We start from the raw sequence: 13,318 nt of genomic DNA on the forward strand, positions 1-13,318 counted from the left end.
AGTTTCAGGTGATTGTAGAAAGTTGAGCACAGAAGGACGAAAGTGACTGAGGTATTATTGTTGTCCCAGGAGTGCTGTTAATAAACAAAAGTAGGGTAACTTAGGCAGGAGAGGATCTAGTGAGCAGCAGATGGCTACGTGACTCAGCCTCATCACCAGGAATGACAGGCGGCGGGGAGATCAACAAGGGTGAGGGTGGAAAGAGGGAAGCACATGAGACTCGTGAGAGAGGCTCATAGAAAAAGAGTAAAAACACTTTGTCTCTCATCGTTTGCCTTTCCCTAATCTTCCTGTCACATAAGAAAAGAGTCACCGGATTCTGATGTTTTATTTACCCATGAGACACAAGCAGCAGCCCAGGATTAATCTGTCATGTCAAGAGTACAGTAGAGAAAAAGAAACAATTTAATGGTCGCCTCCTGCTTGCAAGTGAAGAGCCTCTTTCAAATAAGACACTCTATTCATAAAAATAGGTTACTGTAAAACGTGGCTCCATTACAGAGAGGGGTATACAATCACTCACACACACATGTTCAGGTCTCTCTCTCTCTCTCTCTCTCTCTCTCTCTCTCTCTCTCTCGCTTCATTGGCTGATTGTGGGAATTAGCAGAATGACGTTGAATCCAAGTAAATTATAACCTGCTGGTGCAACTGTGACACACAAAACTCCAGAGCAAATGGCTTTGCTATCAGAATTTATATAATGGTGTTTACCCAGCCAGTGTCAGGGGATTACGTAAACCTGTTTACTGACAGGGTCAAACCTGACAGGGTCAAACCTTCGGGCTCATTCTCAAAAACGTAGAGCAAAGCAAACTAATATGAAAATATAGTTGTGTTTGGAAGGGCACAACCCCACGTTATTGTATAAGTTTGTCTGCTTTAGCAGGGCCACTACCTTTAACTGAGCTTCTGAGTATCTGCTATGTGTTCATCATCATCATCATCATCATCATCATCATCATCTGTGTAACTTCCTTAGAGCAAAAACTGTCCTACAAATAGTTTCCAGACAGTTTGAGACTGAAGCCATGCTACAGCACTGAGATTGAACTGAGTGAAGGTATGGTTCTGTTCCCAACTGAAAGCTAGCAAGCTTGTTGACCCCCTGGAGCTTTTTTTAACCTTTTCTGCTGCATTTATAAAACAAACAAAACATGCCAGAACAGTGGAGAGAAAATACAGGCAAATCGCAGGAATCAGCTGGCGAATCAGTGATGCTCTCATCAACATCACCACCTACTGCATAAATACAAGTGTAATTCAACTGGCTTTAAATGGTCATGAACCTGAAGGCCTGAGAAACACTGGCATCTGTTCTCTTGCTTTTTTATTGGTTTGATTTTATGTCAGAGAGGAGAGGAGAGGAGAAGAGAGGAGAGGATTTCCAAATGACAGGGAGGCGTCAAGGGAAATGGAGATGGGGAGAGCAGAGCAGGGAGATGGGAGAAGAAGGGATGAGAGTGATGAAAGCACAGAGCTGGAGGGATGTGATGATTAGGAGCATGCTGGATGCGGGAGAGAAGGGGGCTGGGTATCATGAAGGATGGAGAGCCGTTGATCAACTGTCACCTCGGTATATGAGGACCTGATTAGCAAGCATTCAGAGTTGGATATACTGTAAGTACAGCACTACAGATGTGTTTTGTCTTTCTTTTAGCTCCAGTTCAACTCTTGATCATACATCACCTTCAAGTCAGTGGTGTATACAGCTCGAAGTGGCTCACCGACATGTAGTAGACAACCCTCAGCACTTGTCATCTTTAGCACCAGTGTTCTGTATCTCCATGTATCTTTTTTTCTTGCCCAGGAGCTTGAAAAGGACAGGAGCTTGTGCATGCCTCAACTTCAGGTCAGTTGTTGTAGCAGACATATGACGGTGCAGTACACTACTGCCCCCAACACCAGACAACTGAGAAGCTCAAATGTGGTATGAAGGTTGTATGTAGCAGCTTTAAATCATTTTGTCATTTCATACTATTTCGTCTGTACCGACTGCACATGTAATTCCATGACAATACAATGAGTTCACTTTGAGAGCGATATCTTCCCCTTAACCTCGCAGAACAAAACCAGACCAAACCAAACCAGACTGAGCCCTTGTTTTGATAAATAACACCCCCTTGGACGGGTCACATCGATGGGCCATCAGGAGCAATTAGGGGTTCAGCATCTTGCTCAAGGATACTTGGACATGGTCAACGGGGAAGTGAGGATGGAACCAGCGACCCTTCGGCTGCTAGATGGCCACTCTACCTCTGAGCCATGCCGCCCCTATCTCAGTTCAATATGTATTGATTTTTTTTCAATTTTACGAGTGTTCTTCATTTCAACAAGCTGTTCTTCTGTGAAACTAAAAGTTCGAAAGAAACAACGAAAGCTGAAAATATGTCGACGTGACAAAAGTCCTATGTCATACTTGCAAAGTTAGATTGATGCAAGTTCCCACTCATTCGTCAAATTTATTGCTTACTTGTTGATTTCAATGAGAAATTACCAACCTAAAGGATAAATAAACAAGAATACAGACTGCACATGAAAAGCTTGCTCTTGGTTTTCATTGACACTTAATAATCCTCAGTTAGAGGTTTTAACAATAAAGTCTGCAGGTTTGACACCACACTCTACTTTTCTTGAGCAGCATCAATCACCATCTCCAGCTGCAGAGGACTGGAAGCCACACGTAGGAAGCTGTCTGTCACAAACTCTCTGAAATGCAGCTACTGCTCAAGAGAAACGAGAAAACCGTGACAGTGACAGGGAAAAGGAAGAAAGACGATGTAAAAGAAGAAGAAAAATAGGAAGAGCTGCTCCCCTCATATCAGTGGAGTGTCACTTTATTAACACACTGTCTGTGTGCCTGGCTGCTGAGCCATCACCGAAAATCAAACTTGACATCCAACACTGGGTGCCACTTTATATTCAGGCCAACTCCAAAGAGAAGACACTGCCACAGAAAGCTCAAATAGTTGCTAAATGGTTTCAAAGGCTTTCTTCAATTAATTGTTCAAAAGAGATTTCCAATTTATCTTTTTGATCATAAAATATGGAAGACAACAAACTGGATTAACATTTGATTCAACACGCAAGCTGCTGAAGAGCCAGATACAGACGACTTAATAGGCATAATCGGATTTCTCTGTGTTTTTATCTAAATATAAAGCAGGTGGGTAGTACGTAGACCTACAGCAACTCTTATCACTCAGTCAGTATTTCTATTTTTTTCTCATAAACCCAGAGACCACAACTTTCATGCCAGCCTCCCAACTTTTTCTTGTTGTGTGAGTTTGTATTTTAGTTTGGTTTGCTCTCTGTCTTTTCAGTTCAGTTCGCCTTTTTACTGAAACGATAGAACCTCATGCCTCGACAGATCTTTTTTTTTTTTGAATGACTGAGGCTGAAGAAAGTACACACATTTGCTTTGGGAATTGAATGAAAGGAGCCAACACAGTTAGAATGCAGAATGTGTGGCATTAATGTATATCACCTGTGACATGTATATAAAAAAAAATAGCTTGATGCTAGACAACTTTTTTTTCATGTAATGTAAGACTACTACTTACTGTACCTTTTTATCGATGCCACATAGATATTCCTGGCTGGTGACCTCAGGAAGTGTTCTGGTCTTCCTAACGGGTGGGTAGAGAAATGATTATCCTTGCTTGAACCTTCTCAGCCCAGAGTCCAAACCTCTCCCCTTCCATTCTTCAGCATCAATAAAGCTATGCAAACCAGCCTGTGTCAACTCAATTTATTTTCCAATTTCCCTCAGGGTGAAAGAGTACCTCTCACTTTCTCTCCCTGTCTGCTATTTATCACTCTCCAACTGTCTATTCTCTTTTCCACGGCTCTGTCCTCTGCCATGTGTCCCCTCTCGTATCTGTTGCCCCCTGCCTAGTTGACATTTTTCAGTGGATTGTTTTTTTCTCCTCCTCCTCATGCTACAGTCCACACTAGTGGTGCAACAACTAGTCAACTGTTTGATTCGTCAACTGGAAGAAAATTAGGCTCAAAATTATTACACCGACAACGGTGACTCAAATGTGTGTGTGTGGTATGAAGTCTCTTGGTGGTCCTTTCCCACCAACACCTCCTGTGCCTGGTCGCAAACCTCATTTGGAACCATTCCGAGCATTGCTTCTTGATGCCCCCGGTTCGGGCCACGCCTGAGGCCCACCCAGCGGCATTGCATCACCCCAGTGTGATCCAATGAAATGAATTAATCTAGTTTGATTCTTTCAAATCAGGAGCTGAAAATCCCTTCTCCCTGTAAACTACTGGGATGTATGAATGGGTTTCTGTGGTTCTAGTCTCATAAATCAGGACTGCGTATGACAACCTTAATTCTAACACCCATATTTAGTGTTTTTTATGCCTGGTTGAGTCAGAGGGGCAAAGACAGCTCTGCTGGGCATGTTAGCTCCATTGTGAAATGCCCTTTGTCAATGAAGCAAAGGTTCAACACAAAACTGCTGAGAAGGCGAGCCAATTCAGAAGACAGAATTGGGGTTCTGGAAATCTTGAACTGCGCTGGTTTGGAAACCTGCACCACTTTGGTAGGAAAAGACCAAAACAGGGGAAAGTTGCTTGTTACCCACCCATTCCTCTGAGCTTCTTCTGACTGTTTTAACTTTGGCACATTATTTGATTGTCGCTGAACCAAAAGTGTGGGGTTTTCATCAGGGGGACGTAGCGCATCAGAGGATCACGCTGTCCTGCCGCAGTTCCCCTCCCCCACAAACAGGCAACCTGACTGACCAGAGGAGGCACTAGTGCAGCAACCATTACATCCAGCTCTCCCGCTTCCCCTCAGCAGACACGGCTAGTTGTGTCTATGTTGTGATATACACAATACTTGATGTTGCTTTTAGGATGTTTAGAAATAACTGATATGTTTATTTGTGTCTATTGCTTTAAATGGTAAAAAAAAAAAAAATAAATGTCATGGTTTTGCCTGTAATAAATCAAACCTATTAAACAAAGGCCACTCTTTCTCACCTTTAATCACCCTGACAAATACAAATTCTGCTAAAATATGTTGATTCAAATTTGAGAAGAGAATAACCGAGTGTGCATTTTGCTTCTGTTTTTTAGAATTCTATTAATCTGCACTACCATAACTGTTTTGGGTCTGTTCTAATCGACACATATTTAGTCTTTCTCTTGATAAACAATGTATAATACTGACTGTTAAAAAGTAATAGGTTCATTTCATTCATCACGTGGCCTTATAAAGGAGTCCTTTTACTCCATTATCACACACAATTACATTACAAAATCAGTTTTGTTTGAGTACGTAGGAGCTTTGCCCAACGGAATGAATAACTGTCAAATATATCATAATTTGGAGTGTTTTAAAGTTCATTTTACTGACTCTTGTAGGGATATACAGTACATTTTTGTTGAAAAGTACTTGTAAATATTATATTAATACATCCACATATCCGTGCCCGATTTGCATCATACCAAGTCACATACATGCAGCAGTTGATATCCACGCTGCTGTGTGCTCAGCCCATCATCACACACAAACACACAGGGCTGTCTGGTCAGCAGCACAGGAATACACTATCGACCAGGCAGGAATTTACCAGCCTCAACTATTAATCTTGAGGGAGGCGGTTTTTGAGTCTCCGTGTGTGGGACTCTCTAAGTGAATAGATGGAGACTGCAGGATGGGCTATATTTTACCTCTGATACGCTCATACAGACAAGACAGACCACAAACACACACTGACACCCACAATTTCAGAAGGTCAACCAGGCATTAGGGAGAGTCTGCTCACATTCCCTCCACCTACAATCATGTAACATTTTCACAGATGCATCAGCAGCTGCGTCGTTTTCCTCGTTTTCTTCTGACACTGACTTTCACTTTTGAAGATAATAACTCAGTAAAACGGGGTCAGCGTATAATGAGCAAGCTTTGAAATATATGCTAAGCTGTGTTAGGATCTGAATAAGCAAGATTGTAAAACTGATCTGCTGTGTCAGAGGAGACTAAAAGAGCTATCCGTGTCCATGCAAAGCATCACATTACACCTACTGTCATCCCTTGACTTTCCTCCATACAAGGCTGCATGAATTATTGAGCCACCTCTGCTTTGTCAACTACTACACCTCCAAGTGAGCTGAAAAAATACACCTGCTTCCACCATTCATAAAATGGAAAAAAAAAAATCCATGGTTTGAAATGATCTCAAACAATCTGGCACAGGACAGTGTGATGATGCTGTTATTTAAAAAAAATACACAAAAGTCATCCATTCAGTCCTGTCAGTCACGAAGGAGAGCACATGCTTCTTCTTTATTTCTAGTTCCACCCAAAGCTCTTTCCTTCTGGAGGGAAAAGCTAGTGATGCTCCACACAAAGAATATAAAAGCAAAGAACTCAGATGTTGGAGTACTCACCGTTGTTATGAGCGGGTGTGTGTTTGAAGGTGTATGTGCATTAGGAGCTCCGCAGCGCAGCAGGCAGCCTCTCCTCTCCGTCTCGCTCCCACTGTGAGCTGGAGTAGAGTGTGATAGTGTGTGTGTTAGTGTGAGCCTTCTCACTGGCTATTGTTACAGGGAAGGGGGCCAAACTGAGCATGCTCCAACATGAACAGCCCTTGTGGTTGGCATGGAAACCAGGAAGCGGCTGTTTAGTTGTGAGGTGCTTTGTGTTGTAGCCCTGACACACTCACCCACCCAAGTGCAGGCAGGTGCTGCTGCTGCTGCTGCTGCTGTGACAACATCCTGACCACGTTGCAACACTAAATTAATCCCTCATTCTCTGTGGTTTCATTCTATTAAGTCAGAATGAAGTGACAGCTGCTCTGTCGGCAGATGACCTGGATCACATACGTGCAATGTGCTGGATAAAAGTAATCCTCCACAGTCCCCAGAGGTCTTGATGAACGCCTGATGTTTAACCTTGAAAAACCTTAACAGAGACAAACAGCAGGGGTTTTCCTTCCTAAATCGCATCAAACATCAACTTTCCAGAGATGTATCCAAAGTTTTGATATGATGTGATACAATTATCAAAGCTGAGTAGAAGACAACATGAGCCCCACTGCTTGATTACTTGTTCATGGTGGAGGGAGTCTTAGTCCCCAAAAATAACTTCAGAGAAAGGGAAAAAAAGAGGATTACTGAGCATACTTCAGCAATGACTCACTGGAAATGCCAACATTTCGGTTTTGACCAAAACCTTTGTTGATAGGAAATTACAGAGAGCGAGACGCACTTCTCAATAACCTAGAAACAAGAGCAGGTATACGATGGTATTGCTACGTATGATCACCTCCACCAAAGAGGTAATGTTTGTCTGTCTTTCAACAGGATTACACAAAAACTACGGGGCTGATTTTCTCTACAATTGATGGAGGGGTGAAGCTTGGGCCAAGAAGGAACCATTGAATTCAGCCTTCTTGAGTGTCCTCTAGTTATAAATATTTTAATCAAGTCGCATGGTTATGCTGACTGAAATGCTGATATAATTCATGGAAGACCTCACGTTTTTCAAAGCAGCTGTCTTGAATCTGAACAAGTCTGGCCACTAAAGGGTCAAGGGTCGAACAAGACTTCCCTCTCCATATCTTCTGCCTTCAACTGCCATTTGTTTTGCATTCCCTCATAGTAAGTTTTGTTTACTTGCAGATCTTTTCCATTCTCTTGCAAAGTTTTGCATTGCCATGATCCACAATTGTCATTTCATTTCATCACAAATTCTGGAAACCTTCTGTATATTATAAGAGTTAATATGCCAGATGAAACTCTGGAGTCTCTGGAGCCTCCCCTTTGTCCCAGTGAAACCTCTCAGAGGGAATGCACAGAAATGCAGGGGGACTGAAAAACAGATACGCCGCAAGATACGGACACTGGTTATATTCTTAGAAAATCTGATAGAAAAAACATTCACATCATAGTGGTTCAACTCGAAAGAAAAGAAGCATCGCATGCCATCACCAACCACTCAACATATGAAATGTCATCGCTGGGATTTTATCCTGTTTGACATTGATGTGAAATTCTGTTAAAATCAGCATATAAATTCCTTCCTGACCTCTCCCTGGGCAAAATCATGTTTTGTGAGGTCACCAAATTCTAATCTGCCCATCCTCGAGGCCGGAATGTTTGTGCTGGATGATACGAATGAAATGAATTCCAAGATATGGCCAGAGATGCTTCTGAAACACGACAGCCCATGGAGGAGTGATTTCCTGTGTCATGTGGTTTTCATTACCGCTGTGCCCCTTCAGAGGACCAGCAACAGGTCCCGAGTCTTTTCAGTCCAACAGAAGAAGTGAACACGGGCAAATACTATGAATTATACTTTATATTCACTCTTGTACTTTTAGACTCAACCAGATAAGATTATTCTGAGAGAATTTTGAATCAACGGGATGAGCATGAATTAAACGAGTGGCTGTGTATGAAAATCTTTATTGATTTTAACTGGAGTGTTACTCTGCGCCACCAGTATTTACACATAGAGAAGATGGGAGCATCACTGACTGTGAAGGGCAGCATTATGCAATGGCGTGGAATCGCATTAAAAAAGAGGGAAAATGATCCATCAATCATCAGATCGATCAATGCGATTTCTACACTGATAATGAGCTGTGAAAATGAATGCATACACACATTGCCAGACAGTGCTGCTTTCACATGTCACCCAAGAGGATTTAATATGAAGTTTAGCTCAATAAAATCACTTCCTCCTTATTAATTTGCACATTTTTACACAGCAGGGTGTTCCAATTCTAATGACAGCATCTGCTCCATCAGAGACGTTCAAGTGTCCTACAGAGTGATGCTGAGGCTAGGCTATGAGGCCTCTGCTGCAGTATTTGTGCTATGTGTTATGTGGAAGAAGGTTCCAGGGGCCATCACACAACCCTGTGGAAATAAGAGTCACTCACAATGGGTAGCCTGTGTGTGTATGTGTGTGTGTGTGTGTGTGTGTGTGTGTGTGTGTGTGTGTGTGTGTGTGTCACTGTTTGAGGGTACAAACACATGATTACTGTCAAACAGTGAAAAAGCAATATGCCAAGAGGACAATATGCCCGTGTAGCATTTGCAGTGTGAAATGAGCCATATGCACATTATTCCCAGACCATCTTATGACACTAATCACACCCAAGCCAACCCCCTCTTCCATTTGCTACAAACACACATGGCAAAACTAAAAAAAACAGTCCCTTCTTCACTTGCTCATTGATTCTAATCCTCTATGAGAGGAGGAGCAAGTGACAAATAGAGAGAATGGGAGGCTATCGGGTGTTGGTGAAGCTATTATCAGCATCTCACATGGAACAATCAATACATCTGCCACAGGAGGACAATCATCAGCAGATGAACCTGGCTCTTTGCGTTTAGGATGAGGGACATGAATTTAAAGTATGTGCTTATCTTTCACATTCAATAATGTCCAATGTGAAGCTGTAATCAGTATACATGTAGGCACAATGACTGCAGGCATTATTAAGGTTATGAATGTGCTGTTTGAGACCATCAAGAAAGGGCTGATGATCCTTTCTAGTGCTGTGTCACAGATTGCTCAGCCAGAATCAGTGACCAAAGTTCAAGTGAATAAAACTTTGATCATTAGATGTGCTGACTGTTCAGTAGTAGTCTGGCAGAGAGGAGTTAAAAATGTACAAGTGGTACGTTTGACTGCCAAAAACTCCATCAGCAGTCAGAACAACAGGGATATGACTTTACAATGCTCATTTTACATTAAATTCAGTATAAAGACAAAGCTCCAGCTTTTTGGGGGGTCATTGCCTCTACTTATTTACACTAAATATGCTGGAAAATTTGATCATTTGTGCACAAACTGCAAAATCTTAAGGAAAAATAGTTATCATGAGACAAAATGTAATGGTGCCACTGAAAAATCCTCTTCACTTTGCATGTTGTTCATGGCGCTTTACATGCCATGGATTCCTGATGCAAACCTGCTTTGCTTAGCCTCAACCTTGTGAAAACTATGTCATTTCTGGTGTGAAAGCACAGCTATGTTGTTTCCATTAAGCCTACAGGGAGATGTATTTGCTTCAGGGTGTATAATGTTGGCGGGTTTGTCGATTAGTGTCCAGATTAGGCCTGGCAGGTCCATACAGAGGTCTAGTTGATACTGACACCAAGGGTCAAGATGAGATGAGTCCACTGAGCTGTCCTGCTCCGCCTGGTGACACACTTTGATAATTTATGAGGGCTCCACCATTGGCTCAATAATTCATAGATCCTGCTCTGCCTTGGGTGAGGCATCCACAAGCCTTTTTACAGAGAATGGAGGGAGATGGAGTGAGACACATCCAGAGGGAGAGTCAGGAAGATATTTGCGGGGCACAAACTTGCCACATCATTACTTTTTGAGGCCTGCTAAATTTTGCACAGCTTCTATGACTCAGGGGAGGAGCTGCTGAAGGAGATGAAGGAGGGTGAGCCAGCTTTTAGAGTTGAGTAAGTAATCCTGGAAGCTGGAGAGCACCCTACCAAAGCAGCGCTGGAGCACCAAACTCTGCAGGAAACACATCAGACTCACATAACATCAACATTACAGACACAGAAGAAGTGTAATAAAGTGTGTATAGACAGAGTTCACATATATGTTCCTTTTCAGCTTCTGCTGTTTTCAGTGTCTTCAGCTACATGACACAACATCCAAGCTAGAAAGCTAGGCACCGCCTGCACATTGAAAAGTTTTGACAAAGATTTGGATCGTGATATAAGGCAAACAAGGCATACAACAGATATTTCAAGGTGATACTTGACTCCCGGAAAAAAATTTTTGCCTTTCAAATTCTCAGGTATTTTGAGTTTCCACATATATTTTTTCTCTCCTCTATCTCTTCTTTTGGACTCCAGAATGTAGAAAGACAGCCATGTATATCTAGCTTGAGGCAGATGGAGACTGATGGCTAACAACAGCAAAACTGTCCAAAAACATCAGTTTGCAAGCTCTTGAACCCATAGTCTGGTATAATCCACATCTTCTTTATCTGAGAGTTTGTAAATGAACATTTTGAGCTATTCTGCTGTTGTTTTGTTGCTGGAGATTATGTTAGCCTTCTTCACATCAAGCGATGTATACATGGTTGGCTCTTTCTGCATTCTGCAGGTCCAAAGAAGTAATACAGAAGGGAAAAACATCTTTGTAGATTCACGATTTGTGAATTATTGAAAGCTTGAAAACGTTTTGGGTGAAGTATACCTCTAAAAACATTTGCTGTCGAACAGGGACATTCTTATTCGTAGATTCAACGTGCACCCATCCATCCATCAATCCATTTTCTACCACTTATCCTGTTATTGCGGGGGGGGCTGGAGCCTATCCCAGCAGCCTTTGGGCAAGAGGCAGGGTACACGGGTCACCCACCCATCGCAGGGCCAACACAAATAGACAGACAACTATTTGCTCTCACAGCCACGCCTACGGCCAATTTAGAGTATCCGATTAACCTCGTCCCCTCTTGCATGTCTGAAGTACCTGGAGAGAACCCACACAGGCACAGGTTGTACTCACACATATTTTGCAGTTATATTTGTTAACTTGGCTAATGCTTAGCATCTAGAAGCCAGTGGGGTTAGGGTGCTACCAATGAAAATGTCATTAGTCCAATTGAAGATGAAATTAATATGTAAATATTTGTAATCAAAATGTTCTAGAAAATTACTTAGAACATTAAGTTAATGTCAAGTCCATGGGCTCCACCATCTCTGAAAGCATTATCACACACATCAAAAGTCTTTTAAAACTTTCTGGAAAATGTGTCTTACATTGTAGGGAATACCATGACTAAGAGGGGTGCAGTCATGATCTCTTGTCATGAACACAGCACGCACAATTACATTTGAAGGCATCAGCATACCATGCCTTACCTATCATGGTTTCTTCCCTATGTTATTTTGTGATGGCGCCATCACTGCATCTTAGGCCTCTGTGTTTTCCTACTATAATAGAATGATATTAGGTTGAGCCAGATCTCAGTCCTGCTCTGGAACATCACAGTGGAGGTACTGGAGGTAGCAAGGTGAGACTAAGATGATGTGAACTTTCCTTTTCATAGTGTTGCGCTTGCAGCTGTGTAAAGATTGTTTCTGTTTGCAGTCCTGGCAAGGAGTGATGCATTGTTGTTGACCCCTTGCCTTGATGGAGATATTTTCTTATGGGGGGAGGGGAGGTGCTTTAATACAGGTTGCTGAGAAAAATGCCATGTTTATGTAGAGCTTGATTACTTGGCAACCATGGGGGCACTGTAGGGAACACAATCCTTTGAAACCAGACAATTGATAGAGTCATTGTTGACTGGGTGGTGGTTGATGGAGGGCACAATGGACAAAGGGACACAGTGACACACATACAGGAGAGTGGTTGCAAGTCTGATACACTGAACTATTTATACACACCAGGCACTGGCTCTTTGTGCTTTGACAACTTGGGTTAACACAGTTAGAGTAAGCTCTACATATGCTTCTTATATTGCATTTGAACTCTACACTGGTGATTATTCTAACAGCTGATGTGTCAATTTTTTGATTATTTTCACAATTATGATCACAATTTTTCAATACCCAACATTTACAAAAGCAACTAATTACTGACTTTACAACTGGAATTAGCATGTTTTTGCCATTGAAACCACCCAGTTACAGTTAATAACGAATACTAATTAAAGTTAATCAGTTATAAAATTGTTGTATTTAAACTTTTTTGTACTACTTGATCTGACGAGCTAATTTCTTAAATGTGTGTATATTTCAGTTGTTTTTTGAGGTCCATTGAGATTTTATGAAAATCAATCGTCCATCACACGCAGAAGTCAGGTGAATGCCAACTAATCACGTATGCTAGACCATGTTGTCGAAAGCCATTTTTGTTTTACAGTAGGGTAGCTGTGTGCAGACGAACATACTTCGACCCAGGGTGCTGAAGAGCTGGCCAAGCAGCGGGGGACGCGGCCCACATTCCTCAGCAAAAACTGCTGGTTCATTGAAGAGTCATGAATGTGTGTATACAGTAGGTTTGCCCAGCTCACATTCCAGAGCTGACGCTTAGCTACCTTAGGCTGCTCCTCAGGTTTTTGTTTTTTTTAATCATCCATCTTTTTAAACCATTCTGTTAAATACTTGGATAAAAGTGACGATTCCTGAGCCCCCAAAATATTTAATTGACAGTGATTAAAAAGGTTGGAACGATTTCATGTTTAATGGAATGCTTAAAGGATATATTACCAGAATATCAATATTTGTGTTTTATTCCAGAATCCCTGCTTTTCTCTTCCCGTAACAAAAAATTGATGACTCCTTTTGGAATCCCATCCAT

The 13,318-nt window shown here is 41.9% G+C and overlaps 1 protein-coding gene across 3 annotated transcripts in view; it reads right to left on the reverse strand.

Annotated features, from left to right (window-relative positions):
* Positions 1 to 13,318, reverse strand: part of arhgef49 (Rho guanine nucleotide exchange factor 49) — an 85,875-nt gene that overhangs the window by 54,024 nt on the left and 18,533 nt on the right. The window contains exon 1 of one of the 3 annotated variants that reach the window (XM_086220854.1): positions 6,412 to 6,520. The exons of 1 other annotated variant lie outside the window; for it this stretch is intronic. The gene's annotated coding sequence lies outside the window, so the exon portion shown is untranslated. Of the gene's footprint in view, positions 1 to 6,411; positions 6,521 to 13,318 lie in introns of those variants that run through there. One more of the 3 variants, XM_086220856.1, reaches the window with a different exon arrangement.

Source organism: Aulostomus chinensis, chromosome 12, assembly GCF_037954235.1.
Source record: "Aulostomus chinensis isolate RoL2024-O1b breed Wild chromosome 12, RoL_Achi_v1.0, whole genome shotgun sequence".
Taxonomy (NCBI): Eukaryota; Metazoa; Chordata; class Actinopteri; order Syngnathiformes; family Aulostomidae; genus Aulostomus; species Aulostomus chinensis.